Source organism: Coptis chinensis, chromosome 7, assembly GCF_015680905.1.
Source record: "Coptis chinensis isolate HL-2020 chromosome 7, ASM1568090v1, whole genome shotgun sequence".
Taxonomy (NCBI): domain Eukaryota; kingdom Viridiplantae; phylum Streptophyta; class Magnoliopsida; order Ranunculales; family Ranunculaceae; genus Coptis; species Coptis chinensis.
In genome coordinates this window covers 22,661,640-22,668,631 of record NC_141462.1, presented here as the reverse complement: position 1 = coordinate 22,668,631, position 6,992 = coordinate 22,661,640, and the positions used below count along the sequence as shown (strand labels likewise).

The window sequence follows — 6,992 nt, the reverse complement described above, 5'->3', positions numbered from 1 at the left end:
TTAATTTCATGTTATTCAATTGAATATGGTTTAAGAGGGTTAGGATTTTTAAACAGATTAATGATCCACAATAAAACAAATTTGGGTTTTTTATGGGAAGTTTTCTTCTTTATAATTCTCTTTGGGTTTCTATTATGGGTTTGGATTGTGTGTCTATTAGCAGAACCCTTCAATGTTCACTCTACCAACTGAGGTTCTTCTAAGCTCACATTAAGTGTATAGGGTAGGCTTCTCAATGTTAACTAAGCTATAATAGAATCTGTTGCTTGTAGAAGGCAAGCAAAGTGAAAATGGGGATATAATCCCAGTAGCCAGGCTAGCAACATCAAGTTAGGCTCAAACACACTTTGAGCTTAATATTGGTTAGCATATATATATGTGCACTTGTTAATCACGAGTGTTTTGTCCACCAGCCAATATAAAAACTATGGGGTGAAAAGGCAGGTAGCAATCGTTTCTTCCTGTTACTTACATAATTGTATGATAGTATGATATAAACATGCTACTACCGTCAGAATTTAGGATTGAGACACTAATTTCCATATCTTACTACTTACTATTTTCATACATAGCATAAAATCTTCTTAGAAGGAAACAACGGGAGGAGCACATTAATTGTTCTAGTTGTTCAACATGACCTTCAAGTATATGATTACTAGATAAATTTTCATTGTAAGTGAGACATGTCTAATTTTTTTTTTCTATTTGTTTGTTTTTTTTTTTTTTTTTTTTTTTTTTTTTAGTTTCATATCCATACCACCATAAGCCATTTTGACTCAATACTTGCAGAAATGATATGTTAGGGTTAGTGTTATCTTTTTTACTAGTAAAACACATGACATTCAAATTTTGTGGATATTGCTCGCAGAGTCTTTTGTTTGTTTTTCTTAATTTGTTCCATTGTACGTCGAGATGGCTTCCATATTGTGTTCTATGTGTGGTGTTACATTCACTTTTGGCTTCTAAGTAATTCTTATAAATAATCTGATATGGGAGAGCCATTTAAAGTTCAACTATGCTAGTAAGTTGATTAAGATTACACTATGATGAATGTCATACTAACTACTTGATACTTCTCTTTGTTCGTTCTTTTTGTTAGTAGTTGACTTTGAACGAGAAGTTTTGGTGGATGGACTAACAATTGGCCAGATAACGATGTCTTTTGGGAAACGGAATTAGGTCTAATTAGGTACTGTTATTTCTATTCACGCTTGCATATGATTCATCATAGTTGATTCTTAATTGTAATCCTCTTACTTTTTTATTTCTCCTTTTACTAGTTTGAATCAAAATTGCTGAAATTCATTTCACCTTTTGCAAGTCTAATTAGGAAGTTGATTTCTCTTTGTATGTCCCTATTTAATGTTGAATTCACTTAATTGGATGTGGTCCAGAAACATGTTCATGCAATAACGCAAGCTGGCAATGTGTATTCCGTCAGAATCTCGACCGAAATATAATTTGAGGTAAGGCACAGTTGAATGCTTCTCATTGGTTCTACTATGGCTGTGTTACTTGTCTGATAGCTAGTCTTTTGGTAGAATTAATAAAATAGATGCATAAAATAGCCCTATTTGTTACTTTGTTAGAACAAGGCATAAATTATTGGTTTGGGGTTGTGAAGGGTCATTCACTTCTTCTATTACTTTTGCTTACAACATATGGATTGTTTCACAGAGTTGAAGTGCAATTTCTTGCAAGTTTAGAATATAACTTTGTTTTCGTGTTGGATATGGTCTGATTTTCTCATCAGATATAACCAAGAAGTGCAACATGAATTGAGGCTACTTAGGCCTTCTATATAAGGAGGAGCTTTCAAACTGTTTCCTATCTCCTTAACTATGCACTTATGACCAACGTATGTACTTCATCCAATAATTATATAGTTTTATGATGTTTGTGTTGAAACCATCTGACTCTATCACTTGCTATACATAAAAGGGATTTAATAGGAATGTATCAATGATAGTTGTTGTTGTTGGTTATATTTGTTGTTCATTGTTTCCTTATTTTTCATTTGCCTTTGTTATTATTTTTTGGGTGAACTAGTATTACCCCCAACCACATACAAAAAAAAACACGGTCAACTCAGTATTTAGGGGGGAGACCCTAATTTCTCATCTGGGAGTGATCCTAATTGGCTCATCTAGGTAGGGGGTGTTTAATATTAGTTAACCTTTTTTTTTTTTTTCCGACTCAAGTGGTTCCATGTGTGTTAATATCTAGATGATGCTTCATATTATATATAAAATTAACTATAAGAAACAAGACAATGTACCCTACTGATAGAAAAAGTATGAATCTGAACTTTCCTTACCATCCTCACTGGCCCTTTCACCTCTCTTCATATGCACTACTTATAAGTCCCAATGCAATATGTATAACACTATTTGATAACGTGATAAGATATGGTAGAACAAGAGTTACTTATTGCTAGACTCTCTTGCTAACGTATATTGTTCTTATCAATTTTTTTTCTTACTTGTGCAATATACCGTACCCTTCTTGATTCACTTGCTTTTTAATTTTGTATAGTCATAGTGGAATGAGGACTTCGTGATGCAGATGCATGGATCGATTAAAAGATGAATAAATGACAGCTAGGTTATTTGGTGTTGGAAGTGCGCATAACAAACTAAGATATAGCTAGGATAGCATTAGTGTCATGTAATTTTATTTTGTTTGCTTTATTGTTATTCTTTTGGTTTTGGAATGACTTATTTTGTTGGGAGTCAAACTAGATGATAGATACTTGGTTTGATCAATGAAATCAATAGAAGTTAATTGTTTTGAATGTTGTCTCTTTTTTCTCGAGTGGATGTTTCCATCATAAAGCAGGTTAATGTGATTTTGGTTGTGATGTTTTGATAATGTGGATGTTCTTTATATCATAAAACATGTTAATGAGATTTTGGTTATGACATATAGGATGCAGGTTGAGAAATGAATGTATATGATCAAATACAAAAATGAGAAAAAATTAAAAAAATTATATATATGTACATTAATGTTGCTTTTGAAAAAAATGACATAATATCTATTAAAAGTGACACAACTGACCACTTTTATGTGTCACTTTCTTTTTCATACGAGTTATATGGAGTTGATTCGCAAAAGCAACACAAAAAGTAAGGGGCTTTTGTGTCTCTTTTGACGTACTTGTGTCTCACTCTGGTCCAAAAATGACACAACTAGTATACTTAATGTGTCACTTTTAACGTACTTATGTCTCACTTTGGTCCAAAAGTGACACAACTAGTATACTTAATGTGTCACTTTTGACGAAATTATGTCCCACTCTGGTCCAAAACTGATACAACTAGTGTCACTTTTGACAAGCACTGTGACATTCTTTCTTAAAAGTGACACAAGAGGTTATTCTTAAGTGTCACTTTTATTAATAAAAAGTGACACATTAAGTAAGGCTTTTGTGTCACTTTTGGTAGAACTTTATGTGTCGAGGGCTTATAGGTCACTTCAGAATTAGTTTCAAAAGTGACACAAGTGACTTCTTGAATCACTTAAAAAGTGAAACAAAAAGCCCTTCTTTTAGTAGTGATTAGATCTAAATTCAAAAAAAAAAAAAAAAAAATAAAAAAATTTCTAAATCATTAAAATAGTAATGTAGGAAGTCTCGGGAATATGACTTTAAAAGACCCACTTGTAAAACAAATTTTCTAAACTCTGTTGTCAAAAATTTGTTTGGGGTGGGGTGTTCATTTTTCCATCCTTGATTGTTCAATTTTCTATTTGTGTTGCTTATGCCGTTTAATTGTATTTCAATTCAGGTTGACATTATCTATGAATTTAGATTTTATTTATTCGCATAACTTACATTATGCACGCACTTTGAGGCATTTTTCATCTTCTTATATGTCACCCACGGTCGGAATAGAGTGTTTTATGGATAATTGGATTGGAAATTCTCTCCTGATCGTTTTCATATCTCATTCGCATAAATCGAACCGGTAACGAAGTGGCAATTTTAGTTTGAAGTTGCGCGAAAAATCGACAAATTTAGGAAATCGAATTGGGGTTGGGCCCAAATCTCGCATGCACGTGCGTCTCCATCTTCCAAACCAAAACAGCTCGCGAGTTTTCCTTTTTCCTCACCACCATTAACAAAGCTTAAAAACCCTAACCAAAAATTTAAAAAAAAAATGAAAAAAGAAAAACCTAACTACACCCACGCCCAACAATTTAAAACAACTTCAAATCTTCTCCAAAATATTCCCCCACCAATTCCGACCTTTTGGAATACCAAAAAAATACAAAAATTCACGAATTTCGAACTGCCACTGCCACCACCGCGCCTCCTCCCATTATTTTTAGTGAGTTTGATTTCAAACTATTTCCCCACCTTATTCAAACCCACACATCCTTTCAAAACTTACAATGACTCAAAGACTGAGAATTTTGCCGGAACAAGCTTTTACGGCCGATCGCTTCATGCCGTTTTACGGTGATGAGATGATTAGGAGGGATTGGAATATGTTGTGGTATTTGACTGATGATTTCTACCACTCTGATTTGGTCGAACAATTATATAAGAAGAGGGAGTTGGATGGGAATAGAATTTTTTGTTAAGGTGGTTGGGACGAGGAGAGAAGTATCGAGAGAGTTGTTGGTCGAGATTTTAGGCATCACGCCGGAACGCCACCTCGACACCACCTTGCAGAAATCCCAGTATACTAGAGTTCCTGCATTGATGAAAGACACTGTCGTGGAGGCTCAGTACAATCCGAATTCTCATTACGTTCGACAGTCGTCTCTGCGAACCAACCAACTGGCTGTAGCTCAGTGCATTGGTAAGAACGTCCTCAGGAAGGACAAAGTCAGTGACATTGGTCTGACATGCCTGCACGTTTTTTGGATATTGCAGACGAAGAGGTATAATTTCTGCATCCTCGAGTTTATATTAAATGTGATTAGAGGAGTTGGAAAGAGCTTTGCGCCCCTTCCGATATTGATCACTAAGATCATGCTGTCTTTTAGAGCTGTCACAAAATCTGTTCGTATTATGATAAAATTGCATTTAAATGCAATTATTTATACAGAGTGCATCCAAAAGACTTGGAAGTTGCCGGAAGATAGTGTGGTTGATTCGGATGAGAAAATGGAGGATATGACATGTTTGGATGAAAATGCCTTGGATAGGTGTACTTCTGATTTAGAACGCATGCAAGTGTTGCAGAGTGGCTTGCGTTGCGTTTATGGTATTTGTGAAGATATACGAGATAGGCAGATTATAATTTGAAATAAACAAAAGACCCTTCAGACGAGTTTTGAAGTGCTCGACAAGAGCCAGGCGGATCTCCATTATAACATGGAGACAGTCCTCCAGCGTCAGGTTGCACATTATACAGAGATAGAAACATAGCGCAAGTTCAGAGAAGATATGCTTGAATGCTTCCCACCCCACGGGGGTTTTTCTTCTGAGGAGGCGTCTATGAGGCACGAGCGTCGTCGCTAAAGGGCGGATGGCTCGGGACCATCAGGAACTCAGGCCCAATCCTCTTCTCATGTTCCATCTTCCACTAGTAGCGGATGGTTTAGAGAGTTTATGGATTAGATGTTGTTTTTATTGTTCCTTTTATGTTTTATTTGTTTTTATTAGTTCGGATATTAATTTTTGAATTTTGTTGTTAAATTTGAATTCGGTAGTTAATTGTATTTGAATTTAATTTGGTTCTTTTCAAATTGTGCATTGATTTTATTGTTAATCCCACCTTCCCAAATTGTTTGGGGGTGGTATTATTTATTCTAGCATGATTTTTATATGATCCTCAATTTTAGAAGTTGTTTTGGAGTGATTATTGAGAATATTGCCGATATTGGTATACCTATGATTAGATATTGTGGTATGATGAAATCTAAAAGAGTTAGAAGTTACTATTCTAAATTTAATCTAAAAGATATTAGGTTTGTTTTAGAATCAAGAATATGGGTTCGTTTTCGGTTTTGGAAATTTTTTGTTTCCGGCATTTGCCTTAAACTTTTTGGCCACTTCCCGATTCGTTTTGGAAACTCAAAACCTATATAAACTCTATTCATTCTCCACACAAAACTCACATCTCTCACTTTCATCTTTCACCTTTCACTCCCAAATTTTCCTTCTTTTCCTTCTCACTTCAAAGACTCAGCATTTTCGAGCGCGCCTATTAGTGGAAGCCACCACCGCCCAAAACACTGTAAGTCCAGTTTTCCCTTGAGCGCGACCGTGCCCTCACAAGACCAAACCTGAGTGCGAACCGCGCCCAAAACACTGTGAGTCCAAATTCTCCGGAGCGCGACCCGCGCCCATACAAGGCTTAGTCAGAGCGCACCCTGTGCCCTGACCTCCTTAGATACGAAAAATTCTGATTTTTCGTGGGTTATTCAAGGATCGTTTGCAGCTATTCTAGAGAGTAGTTTTGTGATGACTACCCCTCGTATCATACCGGAACAATCTTTTGAAGACTTGTTCCAAAGTGACACCTATGGTGCGTGGTTTCGCGAAGTGATCATTCTAGCAAGCTGGGAGCCGCTATTGGTAAGTCCTGATGAACTTTATTCTCCTACACTTACATCTTATTTTTATGATAATTGTAAGTTCTTTGATAGACCGGATGGAGAAGAAGTGTTCTCCATCACCACTGGGGACGAACCGATGGAAATTTCCAGGTTCTTGCTAGCCTTTGTTCTTGGACTTGCTATGCCCGCTGAAACACAAGACTTATAGGCCTATTTGGTAGATAATATGTACATGTATAACTATGAGGATTTGCATGAGCATTATAGGGTAGGAATCTTTAGGATAAAGAACCAAGGGGAATATAACGTCGCCCTTGGTAGCATGTCTACGAATGTGGGCACTGTTATGTTTTGGATCATGCTAAACATTAGAGGGGAATGACGTTATTCTTCTGTGAATGACAAAATTTGTGATATTTTCCTTGCTTTAGCTGGGGGTCGTACACTCTATGATATGCCCTAGACCCTCATGTCTAGTT

At 36.0% G+C, this 6,992-nt stretch overlaps 1 long non-coding RNA gene across 1 annotated transcript; it reads left to right on the top strand.

The window, feature by feature from the left end:
* Positions 1-1,734: 1,734 nt before the first annotated feature.
* Positions 1,735-2,794, top strand: LOC147486644 (uncharacterized). The gene is made up of 2 exons (XR_015201257.1): positions 1,735-1,858; positions 2,536-2,794. It is a non-coding gene; the product is annotated as an uncharacterized LOC147486644 (long non-coding RNA).
* The last annotated feature ends 4,198 nt before the right edge of the window (positions 2,795-6,992 follow it).